We start from the raw sequence: 17,070 nt of genomic DNA, 5'->3' as shown, positions 1-17,070 counted from the left end.
CAAACTATAGGACACAGATGGCAGATGGAATTAAGATGGAGGAGCGAACTATAGGACACAGATGGAAGATGGAATCAAGATGGAGGAGCGAACTAAAGGACACAAATGGAAGATGGAATTAAGATGGAGGAGCGAACTAAAGGACACAGATGGAAGATGGAATCAAGATGGAGGAGCGAACTATAGGACACAGATGGAAGATGGAATTAAGATGGAGGAGCGAACTGTAGGACACAGATGGAAGATGGAATTAAGATGGAGGAGTGAACTGTGGGACACAGATGGAAGATGGAATTAAGATGGAGGGGCGAACTATAGGACACAGATGGAAGATGGAATTAAGATGGGGAGCGAACTATAGGACACAGATGGAAGATGGAATTAAGATGGAGGAGTGAACTATAGGACACAGATGGAAGATGGAATTAAGATGGAGGAGCGAACTGTAGGACACAGATGGAAGATGGAATTAAGATGGAGGAGTGAACTATAGGACACAGATGGAAGATGGAATTAAGATGGAGGAGCGAACTGTAGGACACAGATGGAAGATAGAGGAGCGAACTGTGGGACACAGATGGACGATGGAGGAGCGAACTATAGGACACAGATGGAAGATGGAATCAAGATGGAGGAGCGAACTATAGGACACAGATGGAAGATGGAGGAGCGAACTATAGAACACAGATGGAAGATGGAATTAAGATGGAGGAGCGAACTATAGGACACAGATGGCAGATGGAATTAAGATGGAGGAGCGAACTATAGAACACAGATGGAAGATGGAATCAAGATGGAGGAGCGAACTATATGACACAGGTGGCAGATGGAATTAAGATGGAGGAGCGAACTATAGGACACAGATGGCAGATGGAATCAAGATGGAGGAGTGAACTATAGGACACAGATGGAAGATGGAATTAAGATGGAGGAGCGAACTGTAGGACACAGATGGAAGATGGAATTAAGATGGAGGAGTGAACTGTGGGACACAGATGGAAGATGTAATTAAGATGGAGGGGCGAACTATAGGACACAGATGGAAGATGGAATTAAGATGGGGAGCGAACTATAGGACACAGATGGAAGATGGAATTAAGATGGAGGAGTGAACTATAGGACACAGATGGAAGATGGAATTAAGATGGAGGAGCGAACTGTAGGACACAGATGGAAGATGGAATTAAGATGGAGGAGTGAACTATAGGACACAGATGGAAGATGGAATTAAGATGGAGGAGCGAACTGTAGGACACAGATGGAAGATAGAGGAGCGAACTGTGGGACACAGATGGACGATGGAGGAGCGAACTATAGGACACAGATGGAAGATGGAATCAAGATGGAGGAGCGAACTATAGGACACATATGGAAGATGGAATTAAGATGGAGGAGCGAACTATAGGACACAGATGGAAGATGGAGGAGCGAACTGTGGGACACAGATGGTAGATGGAGGAGCATCCTGTAGAACAAATGCGGAAGATGAAGGAGCGTCCTGTAGAACACAAATGAAGATAGAGGGGCGTCCTGTTCAACAAAGATGGATGGATATTTGTAACCCAGACATTAAATAAAACGATATAAACAGTAGAGGTTGAATATTTTAGATCCTTTATACGTATTACGCCCCTGTCTGTTCAGATCGAGTGAAGCCCTTGTAGACTTGTAACCCACAGCACAACACCGTCAATACTCGGCTCACAGATGGAGCACACGTGGTCCGAACGGCCACAGACAGCCTCCTGTTCCCCGCACATAGGCACAGCCACGCTGGGAGACATCGCCGATATGGAAGGGAGATAACCCGTACTCTCAATTCCAGTATTGATGTAATTCTTGCCCTCAGACGAATACTGGCTTGTCAACAGTCGCTGATGCCCTGTTTCACACAAAAAACGTCTTCAATGTGGACAGCTGTTGTTCATTTATCGGAATTATTCCGCCTCTAAATTTAGGGTTGTGTCCCTTTAACAATGCATCTCACACTGTCCCCTGTCATCGTCAGCTGCCATGCACAGAGGCTTACTGTCTCCATACAATGAACCACCTGTTACTCTCTTTATTTACCCTGGACAGAAAAAAAAGGTTTTGATATTTTTTTAGGATATTGTTTGTAATGAAGACCAAACACACAAAAACATAAAGTATCCCCCAAAATATACTTTTGTGTTTAGTATATGAAGAATAGGAGTCCCATATTATATTTTTATTGATATTTGGCCAGTAGACACCGAGATGCTACTAAAATTAAGAGAGCTAAACACGACAGCCATAGATGGGTTACACTGCGATAGCTTCCTAGGACGTGTACAGGCAGTTTGCAGGGGGCACGGGTGGCCCAGCTGCCTAAGACGCTGCGATTCGCTGTGCAGAGTTGCACGCCATAAACCTATGACTGTGGGTTCGAATCCCAGTTCGCCCTGATTATGTTTCTAGGTTTGTCAGCACCATACCTGTGCTCGTGGGTTTCACCGAAGTGGAAAACGTCTGAGACCTGCATCACTTCGGGCTTTCCTCCCACATTAAGCTGACATTGCGATTTAACTGGAATACTGTTGGAGGCGGCGTTAAACCAAACTCACTTACAGGCAGTTTGCTATTGTCCTACCGTGTCCTGACAGTGTCACGTGATCGATACCATGAATGTCCGGTATCTCCAGCACTGTTTACTGATATACTAACTTTCAGCGTCGACAGTTTCAAAATACGGCCTTGAAAACAACGCGACAGGGTCCCATATGAAGCATGGTATGACGTCATAACATGCGAGGGTCGAGTTGTGTGCATCAGCTACCCTGGACAACCTTGGCTCAGATTGCGATATGGCTGTATCGTGTAGCTAGGCAGACATAAATCAATGACAAAATAACAATACGACCATTAATCATGATCGTCACTCGTACGCCCCAGCTATGAAGTCCATAAATACCTTTAATATGCAAGTGTACTTGAAGCATCCGTACTCAATACAATATTTCATTAATTTAAACAATATGTTGTAATATATCATAACGCATATAATTAACTTCTGTTTATTATTAATACCTATCCCAGGATGTGACACGACACACAGAAGGTCATTCGCATCCCCACGTCTCACCTGTCAACACCCTCGCATCACCACATCTCACTTGTCAACACCCTCGCATCCCCACATCTCACCTGTCAAAACCCTCGCATCCCCACATCTCACCTGTCAACACCCTCGCATCCCCACGTCTCACCTGTTAACACCCTCGCATCCCCACATCTCACTTGTCAACACCCTCGCATCCCCACGTCTCACCTGTCAACACCCTCGCATCCCCACATCTCACTTGTCAACACCCTCGCATTCCCACATCTCACCTGTCAACACCCTCGCATTCCCACATCTCACCTGTCAACACCCTCGCATCCCCACGTCTCACCTGTTAACACCCTTGCATCCCCACATCTCACTTGTCAACACCCTCGCATCCCCACGTCTCACCTGTCAACACCCTCGCATCCCCACGTCTCACCTGTCAACACCCTCGCATCCCCACATCTCACCTGTCAACACCCTCGCATCCCCACATCTCACTTGTCAACACCCTCGCATCCCCACATCTCACCTGTCAACACCCTCGCATCCCCACATCTCACCCGTCAACACCCTCGAATCCCCACATCTCACCTGTCAACACCCTCGCATTCCCACATCTCACCTGTCAACACCCTCGAATCCCCACATCTCACCTGTCAACACCCTCGCATTCCCACATCTCACCTGTCAACACCCTCGCATCCCCACATCTCACCATTCGATCCTGTTTGAAGTTCTGTCTGCATCCATAAAATAGGCATTAATATTTCTACTTTTGTTGAGTTTACAAGGTAGAAGGAAACTATGTTTGATAGGCGGCGACTTCAAAGGAGGTCAATGGTGATTTTATTAGTTTGAAGCAGTTGGCTTTACTGGAGCATTTTAAGCAGTGTGCATCAACGGACATTCGGACACATCTTGCTTGATGAGCAGAAAGTGGATCAGTTACACAAGGCTGCTACTTTGACTGACGGGGTTAGTTTTAAGCATTCAGGGTTTACAGACAGGAGCTCGCAGCGTTACAAATCAGGACAGTTCATCCTCTCCTAGATCTAGTTGTAACAAGTCTGGTTCTGAGTTTGTTGACAAAAAGTTCTACTCCAGTTGTTTCGAAAGATACTTCTGGATTTCCGTCAGCCTACTTGTAGATATCGCCGCAAGCCAGGGCATATCATGTCTGAGTGTAGAAAGCTTTCTTTCAAGAACAGTCATTCTTCCGCGAATGCTAATGGGGAGTTAGCTGTCACCAGTCATCAAAGTCTGTTGTTGTGAGAGAGGAATACTTACCTTTTATTGGTGAAATTCCAATATTACGCCCATTACCGTTTTAAGGGATACTGGTGCTCTTCAAACTCTAATTTTGGATGGTATTTTGCCACTTTCTGAGGAGTCATCCACGATCCCTGAGGCTTTGCTATAGGGTTTATGTGATTTTACCAGTGCACCTCTCCATTTTGTGAATTCGAAGACAGATTTTGTAGAAACTCTACCTGTTCAAGGTGCAGACTTGCCTATTAGGAATGATTTGGCAGGGGGGATGTTTGGCTGATCCTGTTCTTTGTCCAGAGCCTAGCACGAGCAATCTTGAAAAAGAAATTCCAGGTATTTTTCCTTGGTGTGTTGTTACTCGTGCAATGGCTGAACAAAATTCTTCTGAGAATAAGTCCAGTTATGATTTGACTGGCACTGTTTTGGATCAGGCTCTTGACCTGTCTAAATTTTCGAAAAAAACAGTTCTGTGTAGAAGTGAAGATACATGGGGAAGGCCCAGTTCTTACCAAGAGGACACTCTCGTTTGAAGAAGCTGTCAAGGTTCCAGTTTGTTAGTATGTCAAGGATAGTGTGTTGATGAGGAAATGGAGGCCGCCGGATGTACCTGCTGATAATGAATGGAAGATTTTCCATTAAATTGTTATTCAAAATTCATATAGAAATCATGTTTTGAGTTTGGCTCATGAAACTGCTTCGACAGGCCATTTGGGTGTAAACAAAACTTGTGACAATATTCTGGCCCATTTCTTTTGGCCTAATTTGAGGCGTGATGTGGCTGAGTTTTGCAAAACATGCCATGTGTGTCAAATGGTTGGCAAAAATAATCAGAAAATCCCAGCCGACCCTTTGAAACCCATTCCAGCTTTTGAAGAACCTTTCAGCAGGGCCATCATTGATTGTGTTGGCCCTTTGCCCAAAAGTTAGTCAGGAAATCAGTACATGCTTACTTTTATGTGTGCTTCCACAATGTTTCCAGAGGCTATTCATTTTACGGAATATTACAGCTCAGTATATTATCAAGATAAACTTCTTCACCATGGTTGGTTTGCCTAAGACTATTCAGTCAGATTGGTTGGTTGGTTTGTTGTTTAACGCCGAACTCAGCAACATTCCAGATATATGACGGCGGTCTGTAAATAATCGAGTCTGGACCAGACAATCCAGTGATTGATATCATGAGCATCGATCAAGGCAATTGGAATCGATGACATGCATCAACCAAGTCAGCGAGCCTGACCACCCGATCCCGTTAGTCACCTTTTACGACAAGCATAGTCACCGTTTACGGCCAGCATGGGTTGCTGAAGACCTATTCTTCCTCGGATCTTCACGGGTAGTCAGATCAGGGCTCTACTTTCATGTCAGGTTAGGCATACTTTAGATTAAGTCTAATGCATATCATTCTGAATCTCAAGGAGCTTTAGAGAGATTTCGTCGGACTCTTAAGAATATGATAGGGACTTACTGTTTTGAGACTGAGAAGGGTTGAGATGAAGGCATTCATTGGTTGTTGTTTGCTGTGATGGTGTCAGCCTAAGGAGTCAAAAGATTTTAGTCATTCGGATCTTGTCTTTTGCCATAATGTTTGTGGACCTTTAAGGCACTTGAAGGAGCATTGGCTTAATGATAAGTCTGAAAAGAGTTTGATGGAAAATGTCTCATCCTTCTGGGCTCTGCTTTCATAAGCCTGTGAAGTTGCTAAGGATAACTTGAAAGAATCCCAGAGCAAAATGTAAGTACATTAGGACAATATATCTCAGAGAGAAATTGTAATCCTGGCGATAAAGTCTTAGTGTATTTGCCAATCACTGTTCAACCATTGCGTGCTACCACTGTCCGTATGTTATTGACAGACACGTCCGTGATACAGGCAATCTTGTACAAGCACCAGGCTGTCGTAAAACGACATCTTTGTCATGGCAATATGATCAGAAAGTAGCATGAAGGAAATGACAATGTACCCACTCAGTGTGTTGCCACTGTTTCTCCTGTGGACATTGTGTCAGATTGTGATACTGATGAGAATTGTGACTTTGTCAAGTTCGATGACGTATCGTACTGCCATAGAATACGGTACTACCACACTATTGCATACTATCGTCGCAATTGCTGAGGTGTGAATTGTATTGATTTGTAAACCTAGTTAATGTTGCAATACAACTGTTGATTGTATACCATTTGTTGATTATTTGTTGGTTTCACACTAAATTCTTTTACTCACGGCGTTAACATATTGTTTCACTTTGGGAATCGACACGTAACAATTGCAAACATTCTGCTTCTGTCTACAATTCTAAAGAACTGTTAATGGACGGACAGACAGGTGTTGCTGATGCTGCAGAGACAACTACAATCGTCATCCATGAAGTCAAAGTCGTTACAGATGTTTCCGAATCGATGTGAATCTGTATTGAATAAAAGAATCAGTATCACAACTAATTCATTCATTATCGATGTGAAATGGCACGGCCTGTATAGAGTGATCCAGCCCAGCTGACGCTGCGCCGTATAGCTACAATGTGTCAATACACATATCGTGTTACACTGTACAGCGTAGATATAGGCTCACGCCGAGTTATGTTCATAAAGGTTGTTTATCATGTACAGTGTCTTAATTTATCTGTGTGATGAGATGTAGGGTAATCGAAATACAGTAAATGGATCACTAATATCAGTTCGTTATAACCGTAGTTCGTTATAAGCATATGTACAACAAATGCCCGCGGCCAAAAAAATAAATTCGTTATATCCGTCTGTTCGTTTTAAACGTAGTTTGCTGTACAACAATCTAATACCCCGGTGGTCACATGCGCCTCTATACATATGTGTGCATATGTGCATACGAGTGTAGAAATACATACGTGAGTATACTTGTCATGTGAACGCGTTACTCATGTGTGTATATTTACACCAGGAGCAAATTTGCATCATGTTTGGAGCAGGTGCAAATGTAAATGCACATTTGCACTGTGTGTACATTGTTTGATAGGCATTACTTAGAAGTTGACGGAAGACAAGATAGACACAATTTTTATGGATAACAACTTCTTTAATACTGTGAAAAGCGACGTTTCGGTATAGATCCTTATACGGTCTTGCTTGACAACGGTATAAGGATCTATACCGAAACGTCGCATTTCACAGTATTAAAGAAGTTGTTATCCATAAAAATTGTGTCTATCTTGTGTGTACATGTTGCAATGTGAACGTTTATGTTAACGTAAGATGATGATCTGATTAATATCTGTTCTTTTGCCAACACCAAACAAATTGTCCACAGTTGCCAACTTTTATGGGTATTTACAGAGTTGAGCGGACGGTGTTTTCTTTTGGTTTCAAGGAGTCAAAACAAATTAAATCAAACACATGTTGCTTCATACGAAAATGTTCGGTGAAGTAACTCTCTTCTCATTCAAATTTGATTGGAAAACAACCTGTTTTGTGTTGAAAGTCGTGAACAGACTGACGACTATGTGTGCCTTAAACAGTTTACATACTTTATTTACACACCTAAGTTGAGTTTCATGTGAACGCATAGTAAATTTACATATACACACGTATGTATAGCTACACATCTGCAAAATTACTTACGTTAGTAAATTTTGTACATGTGAACGGGGTATTACTTACTAAATGTTTAAGATTTAACGAACGCTTCCAGCAAATGCTGATTTCGCACTGAAATTGATGTTTTATCAGAGTTGTATCTGATTAAAAATGATAGTTAGTCAGAAAGTGATTATAAGCACACACTTGCTTCTTGCATTCATGATTCAGGTTTTATTAAATGTATTTTCTTACCAGTGTCGCCAGGCTCGAGGTAGCGATATTCCTGTGTGTCACCGTCGACGATGTTGCCAGACACAATGATGCTGTGATGCAAACATGGCACAATGAAAGTCAAGTTAATTATTATCGAAACGCGCATTTTGTTAATCTATCGGTTCCCCTATGAGGCGGTGACGAACTGGCGGCAGTGACAGTGACAACACATGTCGAGTTGGTAGCGATTGCAACGTGCGTGGCGAGTGAAAATATGCTCGAAAACGACATCATCATTTTAGAGATACCTCGTCACAGATACCATGTTAGGTTTCAACAGTGCGTCAGTTTTCAGGTCAAAGTCAAAAGACTTTGATCAATGAACGAGTAAACATCTTTACATTCAAATCGATATGACGTCTACAGGCATATATAGTACAAAGTTGCTTGAAATGAACTCTGTGGTGCATTATTGCACACGCGATGGGGCACGTGCCGACACCCACGCACTGACACCGACATTGACGTCACAATCACGCAGACCCCCAAACGACAAACAAAGTATTTGTCTGGGTTGCATTTTCGTCACGACAACCCGAGAGTAGGGTCTATCTACCATTAGTGACAGGTCGGACGGGCAGTCAGTCCAACATTAAGTCCCAGAAATACAGTTATCTTATTAAAAAAAAATATCTACAAAATAAAAAATTAAATCCAAATGGAGCACAGAACAATGCTTAATATCAAGAACTGAGGCTTGCCAAATCATTGTAGACTTGAGTTGGATCCATGTTTTAAATTATTCTCTTGGGTTTGTTTTTAAACAGTTCGCTGGTTGCAACGAACATCCGGGCTCGATTCTCAACATGGTTACATAAGTCTGTCCTTGATGTCCCCAGATGTGATATAGCTTGAATAATGGTACAAGCGACGTTAAACATGTTCATTTACTCACTCACTCACTCACTCACTTACTCAGTAAGTCACTCACTCAGTAAAGCACTCACCCAGTAACTCACTCACTCACTCACTCACTCAGTAAGTCACTCACTCACTCTGTTACTCACTCACCCACTCAGTAACTCACTAACTCATCAGCGTCCGGTTTTTCAAATATCTTGCAGTCATGTTAAGTATGGCTGTAGGGCCAGTCGTATTCTTGATGTGTTTGCCATAATGACGACCATGTGCCCAAACACGTTGCATGTTGTTCCCGTGAACCAGTTCAAGGTTTCGTCGATTCCTCACATCAATAGAACACACGTGGAGCATCGGAGACCATTTATGTACGTCGTTATTTCTCGCAGCTGACTGACGGCATTCTTGATGTCAGTGTTGGGTAACGTCTACATATAGTTACATAAAAGAATACATAAAATAAAAAGTCGTTGGATTTTCTTCGCTTGTGCAACCAGCGCATCATATCTATAACTCCATCTCCCGACACTCAGGAAAAACAGTAGCACCGACAAGGTGGTAACAACATGGACGGACAATTAACCCACGCTGTGTCAACTTAGTTAACGCGGGCCCCCTGGCGCAGCTTCGATCAAACAGCAACAGATCGGCAGAAGTCAGGGGAGATAATTAGTCATTGAGACAGAGAACGCCGATAAATACATCCTGTGACATTTAGCCACGTGTATGCATGGTTTGCTAGACAGGGAGGGGTTAGTTTGAATGGGCGCGCCTGCCTGTTGTAGACTGGAGTCTGTATGTTGTTCTTACAGTGGACGGAATCTGCAGACGCTCCTTACAGTGGACTCAGCATGACCTTACAATGGGCGGAGTGTGTAGACAGTTCTTACAGTGGACGCAGAATGTAGACAGTCCTTACAATGGACGGAGACTACAGACACCCCTTACGGTGGACTCAGCATGTAGACAGTCCTTACAGTGGACGGAGACTACAGACATTCCTTACGGTGGACGCAGCATTTAGACAGTCCTTACAGTGGACGGAGACTACAGACGCTCCTTACAGTGGACTCAGCATGAAGACAGTCCTTACAATGGACGGAGTGTGTAGACAGTTCTTACGGTGGACGCAGAATGTAGACAGTCCTTACAATGGACGGAGACTACAGACACTCCTTACGGTGGAATCAGCATGTAGACAGTCCTTACAGTGGACGGAGACTACAGACACTCCTTACGGTGGACTCAGCATTTAGACAGTCCTTACAGTGGACGGAGACTACAAACACTCCTTACAGTGGACTCAGCATGTAGACAGTCCTTACAGTGGACGGAGACTACAGACATTCCTTACGGTGGACGCAGCATTTAGACAGTCCTTACAGTGGACGGAGACTACAGACACTCCTTACGGTGGACTCAGCATTTAGACATTCCTTACAGTGGACGGAGACTACAGACACTCCTTACAGTGGACTCAGCATGTAGACAGACCTTACAATGGATGGAGTGTGTAGACAGTTCTTACAGTGGACTCAGCATGTAGACAGTCCTTACAATGGACGGAGTGTGTAGACAGTTCTTACAGTGGACGCAGCATTTAGACAGTCCTTACAATGGACGGAGTATGTAGACAGTCCTTACATTGGACGCAGAATGCAGACAGTTCTTACAGTGGACGCAGCATTTAGACAGTCCTTACAGTGGACGGAGTATGTAGACAGTCCTTACAGTGGACGGAGTATGTAGACAGTCCTTACAGTGGACGCAACTTTTAGATAAGTCCTTACAGTGGACGGAGAATACAGAAAGTCCTTATAGTGGACGCAGCATTTAGATAGTCTTTACAGTGGACGGAGAATACAGACAGTCCTTACAGTGGACGCAGCATGTAGACAGTCCTTACAGTGGCCTCAGCATTTAGACAGTCCTTACAGTGGACGCAGCATTTAGATAGTCCTTACAGTGGACAGAGAATAAAGACAGCCCTTACAGAGGAAGGAGAATACAGACATTCCTTACAGTGGAAGGAGAATACAGATAGTGCTTTAAGTGGACGGAGAATACAGACAGTCCTCACAGTGGACGGAGAATACAGACATTCCTTACAGTGGACGGAGAATACAGACAGTCCTTACAGTGGACGCAGCATGTAGACAGTCCTTACAGTGGACGGAGAATACAGACAGTTCTTACAATGGACGTAGTATGTAGACAGTCCTTACAGTGGACGGAGTATGTAGACAGCCCTTACGGTGGACGGAGTATGTAGACAGTCCTTACAATGGACGGCGTATGTAGACAGTCCTTACAGTGACGGAGTCTTCAGACAGACGCCACAGTAGACGAAGTTTTACATACTCTAATTTTGCATGGTCGGTTTCACCAGCTACTTTTCAACTCATTCATCCACAACCACATCATATCCTCTGCACGTCCAAACCGGGTTCAAACGTAATTTCCGACAATAATACACGTGACATCGTTTGGAAACCATACCGAGTGAGTGAGTGAGTTAATGCTTTACGTCAATATTTCAGCCATATCGTGACGAGAAATGATACATTTTTAATACATATATTTTAACTAATACCATGTGTTATACATATGGAAAGCTCTTGGATATGTGTAAATCAATCAACATCACCAAAATAACGACTTTATGTCCATTTGCCCACTCGCATACATTTAAGCTAGACAAAGTGCGCGCAGAACGTTTCCCCAAGTTTTATATACAGTTTTGAGATGCTTAGGGTATTATCTCTGTGACTGCATACCAGAAACTAGTAATTTGACCTTTTTCATTTGACTAATACTCAAATTCCAAAGATATTTGTAGTAACCTTCGGTTGTCCAAAGGATATAAAAACTAACTTTTTTAAAACGTCGTTTAATTCACACTGGACCCTCTTATTATGTAAAATATTATGAACTGTTTATCAAAGAATGGATATATTATCCCCACACACCTGTTACCACAAAATCACACGTGGACGTTTAACAACAACCTGTTGTACTGAAACATGTAAAGATCTAAGCCCGATAAAATGTTGTCATGTGATAACGCGCACCTGCATACAGTTTTACCACGTCAGTATATTCACGCATCTACCATCCTATCTTAGGACGGTATCGGTGACAACACCTTCGCTTCGTCGGCTGACACACTGACGGAGCTTCAGAACTTGACTCGCATATCAGGCCAAACAAAGGCATCATCAGTACCAGATTTTCATATTTCAGAAATAAGCACGCTGTTATTATAAGGGTAATAAATGTGAAATACTATACCTACAGATACTTGTAACGATCAGGGGATATTACATGTCTGAATAAAAATCAGTCGAGTTTACCAAAGCCTCGCCATGGCCTGGGAAAACATGATCATGTTCCCTGAAGAATTGAAGATTTACTCATGAATATACAATTGGAACTCTGAAAAGTGAAAACCTGAATGTTATTGTGGAATATTATGAATAGCTAGTTCAATCTGGTCGATGAAAGTCGCCTACAGCGATCAATACGCTGAACAGAAGACGCGTGGGAAATAGATATAGTCTAAAATATCAGACCAGTTCAAAATGTAATTATCTGTCGTTGTCGCTTATGATATCGATGTGGTTTTAAAACATGGATAAATTGCATACCTTATACGGGAAACATACTTCCTTTCGGAGAGTCAGGAATGTATCACTATACTACTAGACTATAGCCCGCACAGGTTGTTATATTACTTGCTTGACAAAGGGGCAGAACCGCAGACCTTGACTATAATGCATAGTTCCTGCAGACCGATCTGCCGGGACAATACACAGTGTAAGTCATGTTGTCCATATACAGACCAGGCTAAACTCCCTTTATGGTTAAGCCCATTTATGGTATCTACTGTCGTCATATGGCGTGAATATTGCTAAAAGCGGCGTAACACCATACTCACACATTCACGCGTTGTTTTTAACCCCGCTTTTAACAGTATTCCAGTTATATCACGGCGTGTCAGCTTAATGTGGGAGGAAAGCCCGAAGTGATACAGGTCTTAGACGTTTACCACTTCGGTGAAACCCACGAGCACGGGTATGGTGCTGACAAACCTAGAAACATAATCGGGGCGAACCGGGATTCGCACCCACCATCATAGGTTTCTGGCGTGCCCAAGGGACGCAACTCTGCACAGGGAATCGCGGCGCCTCTGACGACTGGGCCTCCCTACCCTGCCCCACTCGCAATGTACACGGGTAGCCACATAACGTGTAGAAGAGAATTCCCATTCTTGATGTACACACGCACTGATAAAAAAATAGGGATCATAGGAATATTGGGGATATTTTTTATGAAAGTTGGTGCTCAGTCTTCACTACACAAAAATATCCCCCAAAATATTTATGATCCCGAAGTTATTGTGTTCAGTATTTTGTGAATGTTAGCGAAACATGACTCCTCTCAACAAGAGCAATATCGTGACAGTATGAGAAGAGTCATTATTGGGAAACGTCGACAATCTTGATGTATTAGCAGACGTGCAATATAAAACCCTACAAGCTTCAAAGTCATGACCATATATGCGCGAGAGAAGGAAATCTACACAAGACGTATTCCACCTGATATTCCCGACGACTGGGAACCTGAAAATAAAGCCTCCCTGTGGTGTCATCTCGTACATGAATATCCCCGTTAACGCCAGCACCGCCCAATCAGGACGGGTAGATGTCGTTAGTCATCTCGTACACGTATATCTCGACACTAGACCCGTTAACGCCAGCCCCGCCCAATCAGGACGGGTGGATGTCGTTAGTCATCTCGTACACGTCTGTCTCGACACTAGACCCGTTAACGCCAGCACAGCCCAATCAGGACGGGTGGATGTCGTTAGTCATCACGTACACGTCTATCTCGACACTAGACCCGTTAACGCCAGCACAGCCCAATCAGGACGGGTGGATGTCGTTAGTCATCTCGTACACGTCTATCTCGACACTAGACCCGTTAACGCCAGCCCCGCCCAATCAGGACGGGTGGATGTCGTCAGGCATCTCGTACAAGTCTATCTCGACACTAGACCCGTAAACGCCAGCACCGCCCAATCAGGACGGGTGGATGTCGTTAGTCATCTCGTACACGTATATCTCGACACTAGACCCGTTAACGCCAGCACCGCCCACACAGGACGGGTGGATGTCGTCAGGCATCTCGTACAAGTCTATCTCGACACTAGACCCGTTAACGCCAGCACAGCCCAATCAGGACGGGTGGATGTCGTCAGTCATCTCGTACACGTCTATCTCAACACTAGACCCGTTAACGCCAGCCCCGCCCAATCAGGACGGGTGGATGTCGTTAGTCATCTCGTACACGTCTATCTCGACACTAGACCCGTTAACGCCAGCCCCGCCCAATCAGGACGGGTGGATGTCGTCAGGCATCTCGTACACGTATATCTCGACACTAGACCCGTAAACGCCAGCCCCGCCCAATAAGGACGGGTGGATGTCGTTAGTCATCTCGTACACGTATATCTCGAAACTAGACCCGTTAACGCCAGCACCGCCCACACAGGACGGGTGGATGTCGTCAGGCATCTCGTACAAATCTATCTCGACACTAGACCCGTTAACGCCAGCACAGCCCAATCAGGACGGGTGGATGTCGTCAGTCATCTCGTACACGTCTATCTCGACACTAGACCCGTTAACGCCAGCCCCGCCCAATCAGGACGGGTGGATGTTGTCAGGCATCTCGTACACGTATATCTCGACACTAGACCCGTAAACGCCAGCCCCGCCCAATAAGGACGGGTGGATGTCGTTAGTCATCTCGTACACGTCTATCTCGACACTAGACCCGTTAACGCCAGCACCGCCCACACAGGACGGGTGGATGTCGTCAGGCATCTCGTACAAATCTATCTCGACACTAGACCCGTTAACGCCAGCACAGCCCAATCAGGACGGGTGGATGTCGTCAGTCATCTCGTACACGTCTATCTCGACACTAGACCCGTTAACGCCAGCCCCGCCCAATCAGGACGGGTGGATGTTGTCAGGCATCTCGTACACGTATATCTCGACACTAGACCCGTAAACGCCAGCCCCGCCCAATCAGGACGGGTGGATGTCGTTAGTCATCTCGTACACGTATATCTCGACACTAGACCCGTTAACGCCAGCACCGCCCACCCAGGACGGGTGGATGTCGTTAGTCATATTGGAACGCCGTGATCTAGTGGTAGAGAGTCCGCCCGGAGATCTAAAGGTCCGGGGTTCGATCCCGGGCCGCGTCATACCAAAAAGACCTTAAAAGATGGTATTTGTTGTTATCCTGTCTGGCGTCTCGACATTAAGGGGCTAAAAGAAGGACCGGTGTCGTGTCTGAATGCATGGAGCATGCATGTTAAACTGCGGCATGGTACGAGTATCTCAGTGGCTAGCATTATAAAACGCCAACAGTCCGGGCTAGTATAAGCAGACGCGACGTTAATCCCCATTTCACCTCACCTCAGTCATCTTGATACGGACTGGACCACTGGAAGCTGTATTTTATAACGAGTTGGATGTTGGTGTTTTCACTGCGTGCATGCACATTGACATACAATGTCGTAAACTGGTGGATGTCGTTTACTTGCTTGTTTTGTTTGTTTGTCTAACGCCGCACTCAGCAATATACCAGCTACATGACGGTGGTCTGTAAACAATCGAGTCTGGACCATACAATCCAGTGATTGACGTCATAAGCATCGATCCATGCTATTGGGTTGCTGAAGACATTTTCTTCCCCGGATCTCGCACCCTGTGGGTTACCGGATTAAGGATAGGTTCCCGTGACCTATGCTGGTCCAAATTTATTAGAAAATAAGAAATCATACTTTATAGATAACAACTTATGGTTAATTGCATTTAACGACGTTTCGATGTAGATTCTTACTCTGAAGGGGTCGATGTTGGCACAGATACTACAGATATGCGCCCTTTACTTTTCAGTACACACAAATGTACCCTAACCAAGAACGGAATACAGAACGAGACCCTGGGACGAGTCCATTCCGCAGTGCGCTGAACTGGTTCATGGTACGCTTGCATGCTTGGCCGCGGTAAAATCCAGCTCCACAGTACGCGTTCGTCTAAATGTCACTGAACATGGCGGATTTTCTGTATCGCAACTGTCATACTGTTTGTTGTATGAGATGTTTTCCAGGGTGAGATATAAAAACGAGCATACTCAAGGCTGTATGTTCTGAAATTCCGTGATGCACTTGGACTCGATATCAGCAAGGTGAGGTGAGGTGAAATTGGGTTTAACGTCGCGTCCAAGATTATTGCACTTATATAGCGACGTGCATGTACGTGTGTGTGTTTGTGTGGCTGCTTGTACTAGTCCGGACTGATGCCGATTTATAGTGCTAGCTCACTGAGATACCATGCCGCAGTTTAACATGAATACCCCACTCAGACACAGTATACTGACTCCGAGCCGACCAGTCCTTGTTTTAGCCCCTTAATGCCGAGCGTCAGACAGGGTAACAACAAGTACCATCTTTTAACGTCTTTTGGTATGACGCGGTCGGGGATCGAACCCCGGACCTTCCGCTCTCCGGGCGGACGCTCTACCACTAGACCACGGAGGGATATCAGCAAGGCAACCGCAGTACAACACAAACCGGTTTCAGCTTGTGAAATATGGACTCGTCCGCCGTTTTGGTACCGTTCTGTATTCTGATATTGTTTAGGGTACACCGAAAAGTACCCTTGGAACATATCTGTAGTAGCCGTGCCGACAACCCCCCAGCCTAATTAACAAGAACCTGTACAGTCATGTTGAGACAAACCAGTGCTAGATAGCATGAGCACAATCCCAGTGGCTGGACACGAGGACACAATCAGATCAGGCGCTCCATCCAAAACCTCATTGTAAAGGACAATCATGGTCCACCCCCCTGTTTTCTGTAGGGAAGACTCCACGTTTGTATATACACTGAGGGACATATCTCCATAACCAATGGGGCGGTCGGGTAGCCTAGTGGTTTAAGCGTTTGCTCGTCACGCCGAAGACCCGGG

General features: G+C 44.7%; 1 protein-coding gene across 1 annotated transcript in view; it reads left to right on the top strand.

Annotated features, from left to right (window-relative positions):
• LOC139469610 (uncharacterized) overlaps positions 1-16,324 on the top strand; it is a 447,403-nt gene extending 431,079 nt beyond the window's left edge. The window contains exon 6 of the transcript XR_011653737.1: positions 16,299-16,324. The gene's annotated coding sequence lies outside the window, so the exon portion shown is untranslated. The remainder of the gene's footprint in view (positions 1-16,298) is intronic.
• Positions 16,325-17,070: the final 746 nt, after the last annotated feature.

This window comes from Haliotis cracherodii, unplaced genomic scaffold (assembly GCF_022045235.1).
Source record: "Haliotis cracherodii isolate W230 unplaced genomic scaffold, xgHalCrac1.p SCAF_2, whole genome shotgun sequence".
NCBI classification, from domain to species: Eukaryota; Metazoa; Mollusca; class Gastropoda; order Lepetellida; family Haliotidae; genus Haliotis; species Haliotis cracherodii.
The sequence above is the reverse complement of the archived record's forward strand: the minus strand, read 5'-3'. Positions and strand labels throughout refer to the sequence as shown.